At 38.9% G+C, this 21,375-nt stretch overlaps 1 non-coding gene across 1 annotated transcript; it reads right to left on the reverse strand.

Annotated features, from left to right (window-relative positions):
• Positions 1-684: 684 nt before the first annotated feature.
• LOC148294239 (small nucleolar RNA R71) lies at positions 685-791 on the reverse strand. The gene has a single exon (XR_015836139.1). It is a non-coding gene; the product is annotated as a small nucleolar RNA R71 (small nucleolar RNA).
• Positions 792-21,375: the final 20,584 nt, after the last annotated feature.

Genomic DNA, 21,375 nt, shown 5'->3' on the forward strand with positions numbered 1-21,375 from the left:
GGTAACGATGGTGCTATAGTTAGATTACTTTGAGTGTTTTTGTTTTTGTTTTCGTTGGTTTTTATTTGTGTATTCTGTTTTTCTTTTTAGTTGTTATCTCCATTTGAAGGCACTAATTGGTTTCTTGTGTGTGCATATATGTCCGAATCTGATTCTGAGCCAATTTCACCAGGAACTTTTGCTGTACGTGTTGGTTTGAGGAGGAATTATAGTTCTTTAAGTGCTGAATCTGAGAGCTACGAATCTGAAGGTTCAAGCAAGATGGCAGAGATTCCAAACAACAACAATAATGATGAAGGAGGTGGTGCGCTTGTTGTCCAACCTAGGAAACCCCTGCGTGAATTTTCCATCCCCAAAGTCACTGATCAACCTTCGTGCATCGTCTATCCTCAACTCACAATTGACAGGTTTGAGCTTAGAAGTGGTATGATTCATCTTCTTCCAACTTATTATGGTAATACCACTGAGGATCCTTACATGCATGTTAAGCAATTCTTTGAAATATGTGCTACAATCAAAATTCAAGGACTTGATGATGAGCAGATTAAGATGAGGCTATTCCCATTCAGTTTAAAAGATAAGGCTAAGTCATGGTTATACTCTTTGCCTAATGCTTCAATTCGTACTTGGGATGAGCTTTCTAATAAGTTTTTGCAGAAATTCTTTCCAGCTCAAAAGACTAACAAGATTAGAAAGGAAATTCTTGGTTTCACACAAAGAGAAGGAGAAGCTTTTCATGAATGCTGGGAGAGGTACAAGGAGATGATGAGTTCTTGCCCACACCACAATATAGAGAGTTGGATGCAAATGCAATCTTTCTATGAAGGTTTGCTTGATTCCGAAAGGATGATGGTAGATGCAACAAGTGGAGAAGGACTGATGAACAAAACAGCAGATGAGGCTTTTACTCTCTTTGAATCTTTGAGTACCAACTCTCAACAATGGAGCTACAATAAAGGAAGAGGAGCTCCTATGAAAGCTGTGGTCTCTGAGGTAAGTACTAATAATGAGATTAATGCAAAACTTGATGTTATGTGTTCTTTGCTTCAACAGGCAGTGACTGGCTGATCGGTTCATAATTGTATATCATTTTGTACCCTTCTAGCTTATGATTTGGTTATGTTTTTGAGTTAAACTTGTGCTTTTAATCCTTTTTGTGTTTATCTTTCAGTTCATTGAGCTTTAGGTAATAATGATGGCTTTAGAGAGCATAATTCATGCAATTCAAGCATGTTAGGGCCTAATTTGGATGAATGGATGAAGAGCTTAAAGACAAACTCAATTTTGGCTACAGTCCCCTGCCAGCCCAGTTTCGTAGGTCATATTGAAAGCTTTGTTTCAGCGACCTACATAGCTCGGATGAGGCCACATTCTTCATGAAAGTTGTTCCAATGGGTGTGTAATATAACATATCCAAAATTCAGCCCCATTGGATAAATATGGAGTCTGTTACCTAGCAAACACAGAGCCATGCTCAGGATGGATTTTATCAGCGCGCAAAATGAGTTAGAAATTTGTTTTGGCCTTAACTTCCTCCTCCGACCTTGGATTGGCCCAAATGATATATGGCTGGAAAGAAGACATTCTGAACTTCAAGTTTGAGTGCTTAAAGTCTTAATTTGCTTAAGGGAAGCCCAATTCGTAAGCCCTTGAAGTTGCTGGTCATGCTGACCTCAGGATGAGCTATTATTTCTGGTTGGAAGCTTGGTCATGGTGACATGAAGATGAGCTAGGGCTGCTGGTGGGATTTATTAGTGAAGTGCATCAACCATTTCAGATTTTATAATGGAAGTGTTGTATGCATTAGTGAAGTGCATCAACCATTTCAGATTTTATAAAACAAGTGTTGTATGCATTAGCCATACTTAATTCAGATTTTCAGCTTCCTTAGGCCTATATATAGTGAGGTTTCCCAAGCTTGTAAAAACACCCCAAAGGGGGGAGCTCTCAAACACTTCTCTAGAGCTCCCTTCCCTTCTCTCCCTCAAATTCTCTTAGTTTCTCTTTCTAGTTTTCAATTGTTGTAATGAAATCTTTTGTGCTGAAATTCTCCTTAAGTTTTTCCAAGTTCTACTTAATTTTCATTGTTATGTAAATTCTTTTCTTTAGTTTCAAGTTTGATTAGTTTCCAAGTTTCAATTATGATTTTTGTTCTTATTCATTATGCTTATAAGTTAATATGCTAGTTTGAATGATTGATCACCATTTAGGCTTGCATGTTAGCTATCTTGGTTTGAATTAAGAGTAGACACCATGCTTTAATTCGAATTGAACTATGAATAGGAAGAGTATGTATGGACATTCGACAACAGGGATTAGATACATGCTTGGTTGTTTAAATTGTTCTTCTATGCTTAATGGGTTCCTAATGCTTAATTTTAGGTTAGACAACAAATGATCAAATTAGGGAATTAGGAACACAAGGTTATGACCAAACACCATGGCTTAATCATACTTTAGCTAGAATCAATCCATTAATCTAATTGAACTTGGGAACTTATCTGCTTGAGTTAGTTATTTTCTTTCTTCCTTGTTTTATTTATTTCCCTTCTTTTTCATTTCTGTTTTGTGTAGGGAAAATGAATTGAATCATTCAATCACCAATCCTCGTGGGATCGACCTCGTACTTACATACGCTATACTACCGAACGGCTCGTGCACTTGCGAGTATCACAAGTTGAGGATGCAGCTGAATCCATTTTGGTGCAGCTGAAATCCACACAACAAGTTTTTGGCGCCGTTGCCGGGGATTGGCAACATAGTTTGGTTCTATTTCTTTTCCCTACTTGTTTTATTTTTATTTTTCATTTTCATGTTTTTCTGGACAATTTCAAGTTTTAAAGTTAATGACGTTAATGGAAAAGTTGTGTTTGTAGTCCAACAGAAAAGGACAATTGCCCAACAAGCAAGAGAACTGGGTTTAAGTCCCAGCTTACACAACCCATTGGTGCTTGTTGCTTTGAAGCATGGAATTGGATGTGTGTTGATTTTCCTTTTCATTTTTGTTTTTATTTCCTAATCCTTTTAATTCCATTTCAAGTTTGTGTGTTTGTTTTAGCAATTTATGATAGCTTAATAAAAATGGAGAGAGATGGCAACCTCAATCATAAGAATGGGAAGTGTGGAGCAATGGGAGAAGTCGCGACCTCCAAGTGCATCACATTCGACCTAATCGCTTCAAGGGGGAGCATTTCAATCCTTTCTCTTCTTTGAATTCTGTTTATTTTCGTAGTTGTTTTTGCCTTTTGGTCCACGAGAGTTCTTTGTTTTTCTATGCTGAATCCAACCATATAAAGAACGTAAAATTTGGACTCACGGTTGGAAAGTTATAGCCTAAAAACTGAACACAGGTCGAAGCTGAAAAACAGAGAAACGAATCTGTCCAAATGGTGATAAACGGGTGATAGAAAGTGCTGTTTGTGTTTTTCTTTGGTTTATTGGTTTGTTTCTTTTAGTACAACAATTTATGTTGTTTGTTTGAATTTGTTTAGAGTACTTAGTTCATTTTCGTTTATGGTTTGTTGTTCCATTTTATCTTAATTTGTTTTTGTTTCTTATCTTAAAAATTTTAAAAAGATTTTTCATATGAGCTGACTTATGGTAACTCCAGTGAGCACTTCCGTCAATACAGTGTCTAGGAGTTCTATAGGCGACACCTTCGGTGTCTAAGAAGTTTGGGTTTTAAGCGGGACCATTGTGACCCCTCCAACCTTCCCGGATCCCCTGGCTGTGTTTTCTGAGGCCCTTAACTGGTCATCCGTGAGTTGCTTGTATATTCGTGTGTTTTTAAATTAAGTTTATTTTTATTTTCTTTGTTTTCTTTTCTGTTGAGTCTTTGTTTTTGATTTGTTTTTGTTTTTGTTTCGTTAAGTTAGTTTATGTTTTTATTTACGTGGTTTGGTTGGTTAGTTTATTTCTGAGTGTTAAAACACATTTTTTATTTCAAACATTGCATAAAAAAAAAAAAAAAAAAAACAACAAAACAACAAAAACAAAATAAAAACAAAAACAATAAAAAAAAACAAAAAACAAAAAAAAAGAAATATTCTTCATCTTCTTCATCATCATGGCTTGCCTCTATTTTCTCGCACTTGTAGAATCTGCAGCAGCTCCACATGGTCCTCATTTTTTCTTTGCAGTGCTTCCACGTGCTGATTGGCACAGTAGAGCCGCTTCTGCAAGTCCGCCACCATAGCCTTCAAGGAAGCTATTTCCTCGCTCATCGCGGCACACTCCCTTGTCCTCGCTAGTAGGCGCATGCCCAAATTGGTAGCGGAGACCGCGTGGAGCACAGTTAAATTGTGGGACTCCTCTACCGCTGCCTTGTCAGACCTCTGTGCCACATGCAGATGATCTGTCGGAGTGAGCTTGCTGCTAATCATGCCTCCTAGCAGCACTGCTCTGTTCGGCAGTGCCTCAGAAAAGTTCGGTATTGCCTCAGCAAAGTTTGAGGCCGTGCCGTGATGATATGAAGAGTTTGGAAAAACAGTGTTTGGAGGAGCCCTTGTCTGGGCATTCGGTGGTGCAAGTGAGAGCTCAAGGTTGAGATCATCAAGGTGAGTGCATGAGGATGCCATTTTTTTTTCTGTTTCTGGATTTTTTGATGTTTTTCCTTGAGTTGCAGGAAGAAATGCTGGGTATCATCCGCTTGCAGAGGTGTGGTTTAAATAGACATATGCTGATGAGAGAGAGCCAACACCATTTCGGATTTTCCGGGCATGCTCGACCTAATCGCTTCAAGGGGGAGCACCTTTACTCTACTTTTCTTTTTTTTTTCCTCCGTGTTTTCTGGTGTTTAATGTTTTTGCCCGTTACTTTCATTTTCTAGTGCTTTGTGTTTTTGCCTTTCCCTTTCGGCTATCATCTTTGTCTTATTTTAGTTAGGGAAATGTGTTTTCTTTTCCGTTTGTCGTCTTTGTTTTATTTTAGTTGGGAAGTGTGTTTTCTTTTTCTTTTTCTTTTTCTTTTTCTTTCTGCAACCTTACTCTTTTATTTTCAAAACAAAATAACGAAAATACAAAAACAACAAAATAAAATAAAAACAACAATAATGCAGTAGGAAATCATTTCTTCTCGGTGCTTGGTGTCTCGACCATTGGAGCTTTGAGTTTGGCCCTCTGGCTGTCCTCTTCCGGGGCTTCACGCACAGCTTCTTGGGGCTCATCACTTGAGCTCCCAAAGATCGCAATCTTAGCTTGAGCGTAACTACTCTCGCGATCTGCTTGTTTGCGTTTACCCGGTCTGTCTAGGTCTTCCAGCTGTTTTCGCATGTCGCGAGAGTACAACTCTACCATCTTTGATAGGTTTCTATTCTCGTCCCGCAATACTTCTAGCTGGTGTCGATTCACCTCCACTATCCTTGACCTCTCCCTTTTCAAGCTTTTTATAGCAGTCTGACACTCCTCAACCATACTTCGCTCCGCCGCCAACTGACCTTTCAGCACCTCTACCTCATGGGACTTCGCAAGTAGGCGATGACCCAAACTTGCGACTGTTGCCGTACTCTGCACGCTCAGTGCCAGGGCATCGCTCACGACCCGGTTGTCATCCCTTGTCCCCAGAACACGTATATCTTTAGGAGTCACCAGATTTCTGCCCACTCCAATGGCAACATCGTTGTCCAGGAGTATTGAGTCAGTTACTGTCACAGGCCCCCGTGCGGAAGCAAAGTAGGGCATCCATACTGGTGCCGCTGCTTGGCCTCGTGTCTGAGTCGGTGGAGCTAGGTTGAGATCCAACGAAAATGGGTAGTTAGAGGCCATTTGATTTCTCACTCTCTTTTCTTTCTTTCTTTCTTTTCTCTTTTGTGTGTTTCTGAGTTTGCGTTTTTTTTTTTCACCCTTTCTTATAGACTTAGTCTTTGACAAACCCTAGCCATTGCAGCATCTGAGCATTTTCTGAATCTCCAGCATTCCTTGAGTCCCACAACCTTCTCGCCTTCCAACCATACCCAACTCATTTATCACGACGTGTCTTTTCTGAACGAACGCGTTCAGTAAAGTCTTCGCGCCTTTCCATGAGCCCGTAATTTTTGCTTGTGGAGTCTGCGGCGCCTCTATGTGTCGACACGTGTCTCACCCTGTCTGTTGGTCCCTTACACTGAACCGAGACATCATGACCCATGTTAAAATCCCGCTCTTTGTGTTGCTATTCATGGTTCGATAGTTTGTTTTTACAAAACTAAATAATAATAAAAAGCTGGAAATGAAAACAAATTGTGGGTCGGGTTTCACTTTAGTTTGGGTTTCAAAGTGGGTTAAATTCACCGTGGTTTGTGTTTCGAAATTGTGGGCTTTGGGCTTCAAAATTTTTTTGGGTTTCGGAATTGTGTGATTAGGGTTTACTGTTTCATTTTTTTTGTTTGTTTGTTTGTTTGTGTTGTAATTTTTATTTTATAATTATTTTGTTTTTGTTTTCTTTTGTGATTTTGTGATTTTTTATTTATTTGCTTTAATACCTTTCATTTGTTGTTATGACATTGTTTGTGGCTAATTTTTAAACATTGAGGACAATGCTCATTTCTAGGTTTGGGGGTATTGGAGTTTAGCAAGTAAACTTGGTTTTTCTTAAAAAAAAAAATTTAAAAAAATTTAAATTTCTTTCTTGTTTTGAATCTTGTTTTGTTTAGTCACTTTCTGAACACATTTGATGGGATTGTGATAAATGTTGCATGACTTAAATAAAAAATTGAATTTTATTTATTATTTATTTTTTTCCTTGTAAATTTTTATTGTAAAAAATAATAATTAATTAATTAATTAATTTGGCATCGTTCTAGCATGACATGTTCGAAACCTTCTTTGCACTTGCCATTTGTTTCATAATTTTCCAATTAAAGGATTTGCATGATCTAAAGAATTGTATCAAGCATAAATTAGACTTATATAACCATATAATGTGAGCTTTTGAGCCTTGTGCTTCATTTCATGAGTGTTATACACATACTCTTATTTTCTTGTCATCAAAGTTGTTGTTTGATCTCATTATTCATTGATTTGGTTGAACACTTAAAAGTCATTCATTCTTATGCAATTTGACTTCATGACATTTTAAGAAGTGATATTAAGGCCTTCTTTGGATCGTTTGTGCCTTTCAAGCTAACCTTATGCATGCTTAAGCATGATTTTCCATTGTTTACCATTTTGAGCCTACATGTAAACCTTTTCTTTCATTTTACCAATTATATTTCCTCGCCTTAGCCCGAAAAACAAATATTTACCTTTCTAAGGAATTCATGAGCTCTAATTCGGATGTGTTTTTCATGCTAAGTTTGGGAAGGGATATTACATAAAATAAAAAAAAATTCACTCAATTGGTGAAAGAAAAGAAAAGAAAAGAGAAAAATTGTGATTAAGTGGTGGTTGAATGAAATTTCATTTTTGGGTTTCATTTTTGGGCCTTCTAAATAAATTGGTGTTTGTTCAATTCAAGGAAAGGAGTATGAATAATTGTAAATGAAGGTATAAGGAGTTTTGATCGTGTAAAAGAAAAAATCTAATCGTGATGATTCGAAGTCTTGCAAACAATTGTTTTATGCTCTTATATTTTGAGTTCCTTGGACTTTGTTTTATCCATACCTTTCATTTCTTACTCACCTTACACCCTTAGCCCCATTACAACCTATGTTAAAGACCTAAATTGATCTTAAATGTCATGTGGTTGAATTGCATTCATTTTTCTACTTTTAAGTGTTTGGCATCCTTCTTGAGATCATATTAATGCAAGTTCTTCATCTTTCTATTTCGAGTTAAGTCTTTATGGTTTAACTCTAATCTCATGTTTATAACTGAGTGTTGCATTATAGCCCTCTTCCGAGTGATTCATTTGTGAGAGGACAACTTTGGTGAGATTTGAAGTTGAACTTGTGCTTTGTATGATTTTTGAAATTGTGTGAAAACTAAGATTGGGGAATTTGTTGCATTTGGCTATCACACTACCACACTTTGAGCATATTATGTTTTGAACTTTGCCGCTTTGTGAATAATGTTTAAAATTGAGCTTTTATTGTTAAAACTTTTGAGTCATGTGCATGAGTCATTTCTCTTCAGAAAATGTTCGGAAAGATTGTTTTGAGTTCTTTTTATTTTTGTAAATTTTTTTGTTTTGTTTTGTTTTGTTTTTGTTAATGTAATTTTTTTTTTTTGTTTTTGTTTTTTATTTTGCTTAAGGACTAACAATCTTTTAAGTTTTCTAATTACCTTGTTTTACAGAGTCAGTAAAACGTTTGTGGGTATCGTATCTGTTAAACCCTCAGGAGACACAACTCCTCCTACTAGGGATGCCTAGAGGTTTAAAGGCTTGTTGCATTCGCTCAATGCAATCGAGTTACCTACGAAAGTGGTCTAGTTAACTTCTTGTTTTGTTTTGTGTTGTTTTGCTCGAGGACTAGCAAAATCTAGGTTTGGGGGTATTTGATCGGTTCATAATTGTATATCATTTTGTACCCTTCTAGCTTATGATTTGGTTATGTTTTTGAGTTAAACTTGTGCTTTTAATCCTTTTTGTGTTTATCTTTCAGTTCATTGAGCTTTAGGTAATAATGATGGCTTTAGAGAGCATAATTCATGCAATTCAAGCATGTTAGGGCCTAATTTGGATGAATGGATGAAGAGCTTAAAGACAAACTCAATTTTGGCTACAGTCCCCTGCCAGCCCAGTTTCGTAGGTCATATTGCAAGCTTTGTTTCAGCGACCTACATAGCTCGGATGAGGCCACATTCTTCATGAAAGTTGTTCCAATGGGTGTGTAATATAACATATCCAAAATTCAGCCCCATTGGATAAATATGGAGTCTGTTACCTAGCAAACACAGAGCCATGCTCAGGATGGATTTTATCAGCGCGCAAAATGAGTTAGAAATTTGTTTTGGCCTTAACTTCCTCCTCCGACCTTGGATTGGCCCAAATGATATATGGCTGGAAAGAAGACATTCTGAACTTCAAGTTTGAGTGCTTAAAGTCTTAATTTGCTTAAGGGAAGCCCAATTCGTAAGCCCTTGAAGTTGCTGGTCATGCTGACCTCAGGATGAGCTATTATTTCTGGTTGGAAGCTTGGTCATGGTGACATGAAGATGAGCTAGGGCTGCTGGTGGGATTTATTAGTGAAGTGCATCAACCATTTCAGATTTTATAATGGAAGTGTTGTATGCATTAGTGAAGTGCATCAACCATTTCAGATTTTATAAAACAAGTGTTGTATGCATTAGCCATACTTAATTCAGATTTTCAGCTTCCTTAGGCCTATATATAGTGAGGTTTCCCAAGCTTGTAAAAACACCCCAAAGGGGGGAGCTCTCAAACACTTCTCTAGAGCTCCCTTCCCTTCTCTCCCTCAAATTCTCTTAGTTTCTCTTTCTAGTTTTCAATTGTTGTAATGAAATCTTTTGTGCTGAAATTCTCCTTAAGTTTTTCCAAGTTCTACTTAATTTTCATTGTTATGTAAATTCTTTTCTTTAGTTTCAAGTTTGATTAGTTTCCAAGTTTCAATTATGATTTTTGTTCTTATTCATTATGCTTATAAGTTAATATGCTAGTTTGAATGATTGATCACCATTTAGGCTTGCATGTTAGCTATCTTGGTTTGAATTAAGAGTAGACACCATGCTTTAATTCGAATTGAACTATGAATAGGAAGAGTATGTATGGACATTCGACAACAGGGATTAGATACATGCTTGGTTGTTTAAATTGTTCTTCTATGCTTAATGGGTTCCTAATGCTTAATTTTAGGTTAGACAACAAATGATCAAATTAGGGAATTAGGAACACAAGGTTATGACCAAACACCATGGCTTAATCATACTTTAGCTAGAATCAATCCATTAATCTAATTGAACTTGGGAACTTATCTGCTTGAGTTAGTTATTTTCTTTCTTCCTTGTTTTATTTATTTCCCTTCTTTTTCATTTCTGTTTTGTGTAGGGAAAATGAATTGAATCATTCAATCACCAATCCTCGTGGGATCGACCTCGTACTTACATACGCTATACTACCGAACGGCTCGTGCACTTGCGAGTATCACAAGTTGAGGATGCAGCTGAATCCATTTTGGTGCAGCTGAAATCCACACAACACTGGCCCTCTAGGAAGCAAAGAGGAAGTTCAAGACCAATCTTTTGCAAAGCACATGCTAGAGCAAGCAAATGCCCTTCAAGGAAGGAATCCTCAGAATGATCCTTACTCAAACACATACAATCCGGGGTGGAGAAATCATCCTAATTTCAGGTGGAGCAATAATTCAAATGTGCAACAATCTCAAGGACCTCCCCCAGGATTTCAAATACAACAAAGGCAATTCCAGCAAGCTCCCCAACAAGTACAAGAGCAAAGGGGTGATCAAATGGGAGAATTGCAAGACATGTTCAAGAAGTTCATGGGGCAACAGATGCAAACCAATCAGAATCTTCAAAATGCAGTGAACAAACTAGAAGTGCAAGTTGGGCAGATTGCATCCTCCATGAGCAATAGAGCATCCGGAACTTTTCCAAGCCAAACGGAGGTGAATCCAAGGCATCATGAGCAAGTTAAAGCAGTGCACATCTTGAGAAGTGGTAAACAAGTTGATAATAAGGTTGGAGATGCCAATGAAGAGCAAGAAGATGGAGAAAACGTGGAGATCATTCAGCCACCACAAGGGCAGCCCACAGGTTCCACCAAACAGCCCCTCAATTCTCTTGGAAAGAGCACAGGCCCTAAGGTATCATCTAATGCTAATCAAGTTCCAATTTCATCTAATGCTTTTAGGCCTATTGCACCCTTTCCCAGCAGGTTATCAAAGTCAAAGAAAGATCAAGGCTTGGATGAGATAATGGAAATATTCAAGAAAGTGCAAATCAACATCCCATTGCTCAATGCCATTGCTCAGATTCCAAAATATGCAAAATTTTTGAAGGATCTATGCACTAACAAGAGGAGATTCAAAGAGCATGAACAGGTTGCATTAAGTGAAGAGGTTAGTGCAGTCTTACAAAGAAAGCTACCTCCAAAGCTAAAGGATCCAGGTTCATTTTCTATACCTTGTATAGTTGGTGATTTTAAGTTTCAAAAAGCTTTGCTTGATCTTGGTGCATCCATTAACCTTATGCCATATCATGTTTATGAGAAACTTAACCTTGGTGAGTTGCAAGCCACATCTGTGAGCATTCAATTGGCAGATAGAACTATCAGGTACCCTAGGGGCATTCTAGAAGATGTTTTGGTGAAAGTAGAAGAGCTGATTTTGCCAGCTGATTTCTTGGTGTTGGAAATGGAAGAAGCACCAATTCATAACAATCAGTTACCACTCATTCTTGGTCGTCCATTCATGGCAACTGCCGGTGCAATTATTGATGTGAAGAAGGGTACATTGACTATGAACGTGTTTGATGAGACAATAGCATTCAAAGTGTTTGAAGCCTCCAAGTTTCCAAGTGATGAGCATGAAGTTTTCCAGCTTGATGCAATTGATAATATGGTGAAAGAAGCACTGCCAATGAGTTATTTGGAGCCTATTGAAGCATGCATCACACAAAGCATAAGGAAAGAAGAAGTGGACAGATTAGAGGCTGTGATCTCTCCTTTACTTCTTGAGCTTGTTTGCAGCATGGATAGCTACATAGAAGTGGGAAAGAGGTATGCAAACCAATTTGAATCTTTACCCGCACCTACTAATAAGGTTTTACCTTCTATTGTGCAGGCACCGGAGTTGGAATTAAAGCAATTGCCAACACACCTTAAATATGCTTATTTAGGTGAGAGTGAGACTCTACCTGTTATCATTGCCTCACACCTCGAACCAAATGATGAGAAGAAGCTTTTGAGGGTTCTAAAAGAGCACAAAACTGCGATTGGATGGAGCATTGCAGATATCAAAGGCATAAGCCCAACATCGTGCATGCATAGGATACTATTGGAGGACAATGCAGTGCCTAAGAGGGATGCCCAAAGACGTCTCAATCCAAACATGAAGGAGGTGGTAAGGAAAGAAGTAATGAAGCTTTTAGATGTTGGTATTATTTACCCTATTTCTGACAGTAAATGGGTGAGCCCAATACAAGTTGTCCCCAAGAAATCAGGTATCACAGTGGTGAAGAATGAAGCAAACGAGCTTGTACCAACACGGATGACCACGGGCTGGAGAGTTTGCATTGATTATAGGAAGCTCAACACAGCAACAAGCAAGGATCACTTCCCTCTTCCATTTATTGATCAAATGCTTGAGAGATTGGCTGGCCATAGCCACTATTGCTTCCTTGATGGATATTCAGGTTACAACCAAATCGCCATAGCCCCAGAAGATCAAGAGAAGACAACCTTCACATGTCCCTTTGGTACTTTTGCTTATAGGAGGATGCCCTTTGGTCTTTGCAACGCCCCAGCCACTTTCCAAAGGTGCATGATGAGCATTTTCTCCGACATGGTAGAAAGGTTTATTGAGGTATTCATGGATGACTTCTCTGTCTTTGGTGATTCTTTTGATCAATGTTTGCATAACTTATCTAAGGTGTTGGCTAGATGTGAACAAAATAACCTTGTGCTTAATTGGGAAAAATGTCATTTTATGGTTAACCAAGGCATAGTTCTTGGTCATGTCATCTCTAGTAATGGAATTGAGGTAGATAAAGCTAAGATTGATTTGATTGCTTCTATGCCCTCACCTACTTCTGTCAAAGAAGTACGTTCTTTCCTTGGCCATGCAGGTTTCTATAGGCGTTTCATTAAAGATTTTTCTAAGATTGCAAGGCCTTTGTGCAATCTCCTTGCCAAGGACATGGATTTTGTGTTTGATCAAAACTGTGAGAATGCTTTCAATGCTTTGAAAATGATGCTCACAACTGCCCCAATCATTATGCCACCGGATTGGAGCTTGCCTTTTGAACTGATGTGTGACGCCTCAGATTATGCTGTTGGAGCTGTTTTGGGGCAGCGAGTTGATAAGAAGCCACATGCCATCTACTATGCTAGTAGAACCCTCAACGATGCCCAACTCAACTATTCCACCACAGAGAAGGAGTTATTAGCTATCATATTTGCTTTAGAGAAGTTCAGATCTTATTTGATTACTAACAAGGTCATTGTTTACACTGATCATGCAGCATTGAAATACTTGTTAGCTAAAAAGGATGCCAAGCCACGCCTCATTAGATGGATCCTCTTGTTGCAAGAGTTTGACTTGGAGATAAAAGATAAGAAAGGAAGTGAGAATGTGGTGGCTGATCACTTGAGTAGATTGGTGCATGTATCTAATGAAGAGGAGGATTCACTGCCATTGCGTGAAAGCTTCCCTGATGAGCAACTCTTCTCTATTTGTGCTTTGAATTCTCTTAATCCATTGCCTTGGTTTGCTGATATTGTTAACTACTTATGCACTAACGAACTCCCTACAGGGTTATCTACATTCCAACGTGACAAGCTTAGGAAACAAGCAAGATACTACTTTTGGGATGATCCATACCTATTCAAGCATTGTCCGGACCAAGTAATTCGAAGGTGTGTGCCTGAAGGTGATTTTAAGAGCATTCTAGAGTTTTGTCACTCCCATGCATGCGGAGGCCATTTTGGAGCAAAGAAGACTGCCAACAAAGTGCTACAATCAGGTTTCTTTTGGCCTACCCTTTTTAAGGATGCTTATACATTTTGTGCTTCATGTGATAGATGCCAACGGATGGGTAATTTGCATGCTAGAAATCAGATGCCTCTCACTAATATCTTAGTCATTGATATATTTGATGTTTGGGGAATTGATTTCATGGGCCCTTTTCCTACTTCTTATGGATTTGAATATATATTAGTTGCTGTCGATTATGTTTCCAAATGGGTGGAAGCCATTGCCACTAGAACTAATGATGCTAAGATTGTGATCAGTTTTCTCAGAGGAAATATTTTTACAAGGTTTGGCACACCAAGAGCAATCATTAGTGATGGTGGCTCCCATTTTGTTAACCAAGCTTTTGCAGCACTCTTGAAGAAGTATGGAATCAAGCATAAGGTGGCAACACCCTACCATCCTCAAACTAGTGGGCAGGTTGAGATAAGCAATAGGGAGATTAAGCACATACTTGAGAAGACAGTGAACACCACAAGGAAGGATTGGTACATGCGTTTGGAGGATGCATTGTGGGCTTATAGGACAGCTTATAAGACCCCCATAGGTATGTCTCCATATAGACTTGTTTTTGGTAAACCTTGTCACTTACCAGTGGAGCTTGAGCACAGGGCTTATTGGGCGATCAAGGCATTCAATTTTGACATGAAAGCTGCTGGTGAAAAGAGGAGGCTTCAACTCAATGAGTTGGAGGAGTTGCGACATGAGGCGTATGAGAACGCTAAGCTTTATAAGGAGAAAACAAAGCAGTATCATGACAAGAAGATTCTTAGGAAGACGTTTGAGGAAGGGCAGAAGGTTCTCTTATTCAATTCACGCCTTAAGCTCTTCCCAGGTAAGCTTCGTTCTCGGTGGATTGGCCCTTTTGTTATTACTAATGTGTTTGATCATGGCGCAGTGGAGATTCAAAATATTAAGGATGGCAGCACCTTCAAGGTGAACGGACATCGGTTGAAACCTTACTTTGATGCCAACTTTGATGCCAATATTGAGTCTCAAGCACTCAAGGAGCCTCCACCACTCTCTTGAAGCTCACCAAAGTTTGGACGTCCGGCTGAAGACATAAAACTTAGCGCTTCTTGGGAGGCAACCCAAGGTGATGAGGAGAAGATAGAACGTGCAAGGAGCTTGCTTGCGTCCTAATCGCTTCAAAGGGGAGTTGTTTTCTGAACTCTAACATTTGGTTATGTCTTTTCCTTATCTTCTTTCCTTTCATTTATGAGGCATTGCTTGTTCTTATACTCTAAACATTGAGGACAATGTTTCATTTAAGTTTGGGGGGAAGGATTCAGTTATGTTGTTTTATTGTCAAATTTTAAAATTTTTAAGTGTGTCTAGTGTCTAATAACGCAGGATTTTGTGTGTTGTTTCGTTATCCTTCCAAACACCTATGATAAGACTTGGATTTAATACTAATATGGTTTTTTCAGAAATTGATAGTCATTGTTTAAGGCCTATGTGTGATTCTGAGTGAACTTTGTCTTGCATGCCATCCTTGCACTTATTGAGCACTTTGCCAAGTTAGTCCAATTTCTTGCTACTTGGAGATGTTATGCAATTCTGCTTATTTCATGATCTTGGTTTCATGCTCTAGAACTTATTTGAATATCTCTTGAGACATTCTGTTGCCATACAATGCTTAGGAAGTGATTTAGGCCATGTTTAAATCGTTTGAGCCTTTCTAACCATCCCTCTACATGTATTCATCCCTAGTCAATCCATTTGAGCCTACGTTAAGCCTTTCTTTGTGTAAACCATTTCTACCATAATAAATCTCTATTTCTTATCTTTACCTATTCTTTGAGCAATTAAAGCTATCTTTAAAGGAGAGTCATAAAGATTGCAAGGTTTTTGGAGCAAAACTGAGTCATTAGTGCTGTAACCCAAGTGTTGAAAAGAAATAAGTTTTGGGGTATTGTTAACTAATCAAAAGAGGTAATGAAGTGTGACCAATGTAGTCACGGCCCTAGGGTGTTATAAGGAAAGATCATGGTGATCTAGGGTAAAGAGCCACAAAATTAGGCCAAATAACACATTTGAAGGTGCTGAAATTATGTTGAAAATCTGCTCATGTATGTGTTCCTTGCTTGTTACAAAGTTCAGTAATCTCTCATGCTTTTACCTATGCTTTATTTGTGCTCAAAATGTTGTTATATCTCCATGTCTCCTCTTTCATTCAACCACTACCCTAAGCCTCATTACAACCCTTGTAAAGTCCTTTTGATCCTTGGTAATGTGTGGTATTACTGTGGAGAGCTGATTTCATAATGAGCTTATGGGGCTCGAAATTCTTGATTGTGCTTTAAGTGTGTGCGCATGTACTTATTTGAGTTGCAGGTGTTGTTCTGATTTGGCATTCACACACTACACTTAAGGATGTCATTGTAAGCTTTGCACACTCTTGAATCATGTGTGGAACTTAGATTGTGATTGTTGTGTTTCTTTGGAACCATATACTTTGATGATTCTTTGAGGATATTGTTTGGAAGGCTAGCTGCTTATTTTCTGTTTTCTAAGTTGTAGTTTTATTTTGTTTGCTCGAGGACTAGCAAAGTCTAAGTTTGGGGGTATTTGATAAGTTCATAATTTCACACATTTGCATGCCTTCGTTACTTAGTAATTTTGTTTAGTTTCTCTTTATTTCAAGTCACTTACCTATGTTTGTGTGTTCTATAGGTTGAAGGCAGCAAGAGATTGCTTTTGAAGCAAAATGGTGCAAAACGTGCAAAAACTGGATATTGAGTTAGAAGTTCATTTCGGACTTATCTTCTTCATCCGAGCTTGGATTGGGCCAATACTTGTGTGGTTGGATCAGAGACATTCTGAACTTCAAAATGGATATCTTAAAGTCATATTTGGATTCAGCCAAACCCAATCCGTGAGCCCATCAAAATACACATCATGCTGACATGAGGATGAGCTGATGGATGCTTGGTCATGGTGAGCTAGGCATGAGCTATTGGTTTCTGGATGGATGCTTGATCATGCTGACATGAAGATGACCTATGGCTGCTGGTGGGATTTATTAGTGCAGCAACCAATTCTGATTATCTAAATACAAGTGTTGTATGCATTAGTCATATTCAATTCAGAATTCCCCTTTCCTTCTCCCTATAAATACCACTTCCATTCCACATCCCAGACACAATTCACTTCATCCATTACTTCCATACACACATTCAGATTCACCACAAAGAGAGAGAGAGAGCTAGCTGCAAAGGAGGGAGAGCTGGGAGCTGTCCTGGAAACTACCTTGCTGCCACCAGCTAGTTCTTCTATTCTCTTTATTCTACCTATGTATTTCTTATCTTTTGTATTCATAATTATGTTTAACTAATCCATTTTGTTAGGGCTTAGGATGAAGCCCTAGTCATGAATATTCAATGTTATGGATGATTTCATAGTTAATTGATTTCCTTGCTTTCATTATCAAGTTGTTAATCTCCAGCTTATTATGTGCTTGATGTATGTTTTCTTGGAGTAGCTAACTAGGATTTTATGCATCTAGCACAGGTTGGGAAGGGGTTTAGATTCACCAATTCTACTCTCCTTTCACAAGCAACACATGAATGGCCTAAGAATCATTCAAGGGGTTAATAACCATAGGTTGACTAGGACAGATACCATGTTCTAGGACTTGTGTGATTATCATATTCTCAAGGAACTTAATGACTCTTATATGCTTTATTCTAAGTAGATACCATGCTTAGGTTGCATATTAGAGATCACGTGTTGTGTAGATACCATGCACAATTACATGCCTTAGGAGAATCATGCATCCTGCACCTAGATACCATAGGCTTGTATGCGATAATCTATTGTTAATGAAGCTTGAGTCAATTTCTATGCATTCATAACTTGGATAGGAAGACTAGTGGTAGATTCCAAGGCTCTAACACTTCTCAATCATTGTTTCACAACTTGTTCATTGCTGCCATTGTTTACTTCCAGCACTTCCATTTCATTCTCTTGTTTTCATTTAAACAACAAAAACCCCCCATTCGAGTGCGTGTGTGGTGCTAGGATTCTGTCCTAGACCTTGCCAATTGTTAGTTAGTTTGTTTCTTTGTTTTCAGTTTTTCCATCATTCTAAGTAGTTTAACTTGCAACCAAGTTACCATTCTCCGTGGGATCGACCTCGTATTTCATAAGCTATACTATAAATGGTTCGTGCACTTGCGAGAATTGAAGTTTCTATTTTTAATAACTCATTTTAGTTGTTAGGAATAGGCTCAACAGAACTGTCGTTGAAATTGAATTGTCCAATGTGGAACACCTATTGATTTCGGATCAAGCCCAAAACTTGGGCAACATCATTATATGTTGGGAGGAGTCATTTGGTGAGTTTTGAGTGAAATCCAATCGCTAGAAGTATGGAAGACACCAACCACTCCAATTAGGAACGAACTGCCGTTGAACTTGAATTGTCCAATTTCTCACACCTATTGATTTCGGATCGAGCCCCAAACTTGGGCAACATCATAATATGGTGGGAGGGGTCATTTGGTGAGTTTTGAGTGAAATCCAATCGCTAGAAGTATGGAATACACCAACCACTCCCACTAGAAACGAACTGCCGTTGAACTTGAATTGTCCAATTTCTAATAGCTATTGATTTCGGATCGAACCCTAAACTTGTGCAACATCATAATCTGGTGGGAGGAGTCATTTGGTGAGTTTTGAGTGAAATCCAATCGCTAGAAGTATGGAATACACCAACCACTCCAATTAGGAACGAACTGCCGTTGAACTTGAATTGTCCAATTTGGAACACCTATTGATTTCGGATCAAGCCCAAAACTTGGGCAACATCATAATATGGTGGGAGGAGTCATTTGGTGAGATTTGAGTGAAATCCAATCGCTAGAAGTATGGAATACACCAACCACTCCAATTAGGAACGAACTGCCGTTGAACTTGAATTGTCCAATTTGGAACACCTATTGATTTCGGATCGAGCCCAAAACATGGGCAACATCATACTATGGTGGGAGGAGTCATTTGGTGAGTTTTGAGAGAAATCCAATTGCTAGAAGTACGGAATACACCAACCACTCCCATTAGGAACGAACTGCCGTTGAACTTGAATTGTCCAATTTCTAACAGCTATTGATTTCGGATCGAACCCAAAACTTGTGCAACATCATAATATGGTGGGAGGAGTCATTTGGTGAGTTTGGAGTGAAATCCAATCGCTAGAACTATGGAATACACCAACCACTCGAATTAGGAACGAACTGCCGTTGAACTTGAATTGTCCAATTTCTCACACCTATTGATTTCGGATCGAGCCCCAAACTTGGGCAACATCATAATATGGTGGGAGGAGTCATTTGGTGAGTTTTGAGTGAAATCCAATCGCTAGAAGTATGGAATACACCAACCACTCGAATTAGGAACGAACTGCCGTTGAACTTGAATTGTCCAATTTCTCACACCTATTGATTTCGGATCGAACCCTAAACTTGTGCAACATCATAATATGGTGGGAGGAGTCATTTGGTGAATTTTGGGTGAAATCCAATCTCTAGAAGTATGGAATACACCAACCACTCCAATTAGGAACGAACTGCCGTTGTACTTGAATTGTACAATGTCTCACACCTATTGATTTCGGATCGAGGCCAAAACTTGGGCAACATCATAATATGGTGTCAGGAGTCATTTGGTGAGTTTTTAATGATATCCATTCGATAGAAGTACAGAATACACCAACCACTCCAATTAGGGACGAACTGCCGTTGAACTTGAATTGTCCAATTTCTCACACCTACTGATTTCGGATCGAGCCCCAAACATGGGCAACATCATAATATGGTGGGAGTAGTCATTTGGTGAGTTTTGAGTGAAATCCAATCGCTAGAAGTATGGAATACACCAACCACTCCAATTAGGAACGAACTGCCGTTGAACTTGAATTGTCCAATTTCTCACACCTATTGATTTCGGATCGAGCCCCAAACATGGGAAACATCATAATATGGTCTGAGGAGTCATTTGGTAAGTTTTGAGTGAAATCCAATTTCTAGAAGTAGGAACTACATCAACCACTCCAATTAGGAACGAACTGCCGTTGAACATGAATTGTCCAATTTCTCACACCTATTGATTTCGGATCGAGCCCAAAACTTGGGCAACAACATAATATTGGGGGAGGAGTCATTTGGTGAGTTTTGAGTGAAATCCAATCGCTAGAAGTATGGAATACACCAACCACTCCAATTAGGAACGAACTGCAGTTGAACTTGAATTGTCCAATTTCTCACACCTATTGATTTCGCATCGAGCCCAAAACTTGGGGAACAACACAATATGGCGGGAAGAGTCATTTGGTGAGTTTTGAGTGAAATCCAATCGCTAGAAGTATGGAATACACCAACCACTCCAATTAAGAACGAACTGCCGTTGAACTTGAATTGTCCAATTTCTCACACCTATTGATTTCGGATCGAGCCCCAAACATGGGCAACATCATAATATGGTGGGAGGAGTCACTGGGTGAGTTTTGAGTGAAATCCAATCGCTAGAAGTATGGAATACACCAAACACTCCAATTAGGAACGAACTGCCGTTGAACTTGAATTGTCCAATTTCTTTCACCTATTGATTTCGGATTGAGTCCAAAACTTGGGGAACATCATAATATGGTGGGAGGAGTCTTTTGGCGAGTTTTGAAAGAAATCCAATCGCTAGAAGTACGGAATACACCAACCACTCCAATTAGGAACGAACTGCGGTTGAACTTGAATTGTCCAATTTCTCACACCTATTGATTTCGGATCGAGCCCCAAACTTGGGCAACATCATAATATGGTGTCAGTAGTCATTTGGTGAGTTTTGACTTAAATACAATTGCTAGAAGTAGGAAATACACCAACCACTCCAATTAGGAACGAACTGCCGTTGAACTTGAATTGTCCAATTTCTCACACCTATTGATTTCGCATCGAGCCCAAAACTTGGGCAACAACATAATATGGCGGGAAGAGTCATTTGGTGAGTTTTGAGAGAAATCCAATCGCTAGAAGTATGGAATACACCAACCACTCCAATTAGGAACGAACCGCCGTTGAACTTGAATTGTCCAATTTCTCACACCTATTGATTTCGGATCGAGCCCAAAACTTGGGGAACATCCTAATATGGTGGGACGAGTCATTTGGTGAGTGTTGAGTGAAATCCAATCGCTAGAAGTATGGAATACACCAACCACTCCAATTAGGAACGAACTGCCGTTGAACTTGAATTGTCCAATTTGGAACACCTATTGATTTCGGATCGAGCCCCAAACTTGGGCAACATCATAATATGGTGGGACGAGTCATTTGGTGAGTTTTGAGTGAAATCCAATCGCTAGAAGTACGGAATTCACCAACCACTCCAATTAGGAACGAATGGCCGTTGAACTTGAATTGTCCAATTTCCCACACCTATTGATTTCGGATCGAGCCCAAAACTTGGGCAACATCATAATATGGTGGGAGGAGTCATTTGGTGAGTTTTGAGTGAAATCCAGTCGCTAGAAGTTTGGAATACACCAACCACTCCAATTGGGAACGAACTGCCGTTGAACTTGAATTGTCCAATTTGGAACACCTATTGATTTCGGATCGAGCCCAAAACTTGGGCAACATCATAATATGGTGGGAGTAGTCATTTGGTGAGTTTTGATTGAAATCCAATCGCTAGAAGTATGGAATACACCAACCACTCCAGTTAGGAACGAACTGCCGTTGAACTTGAATTGTCCAATTTGGAACCCCTATTGATTTCGGATCGATCCCAAAACTTAG

The sequence above is a fragment of the Prunus avium genome, chromosome 5 (assembly GCF_965620075.1).
Source record: "Prunus avium chromosome 5, drPruAviu1.hap1.1, whole genome shotgun sequence".
In the NCBI taxonomy this organism is placed as follows: domain Eukaryota; kingdom Viridiplantae; phylum Streptophyta; class Magnoliopsida; order Rosales; family Rosaceae; genus Prunus; species Prunus avium.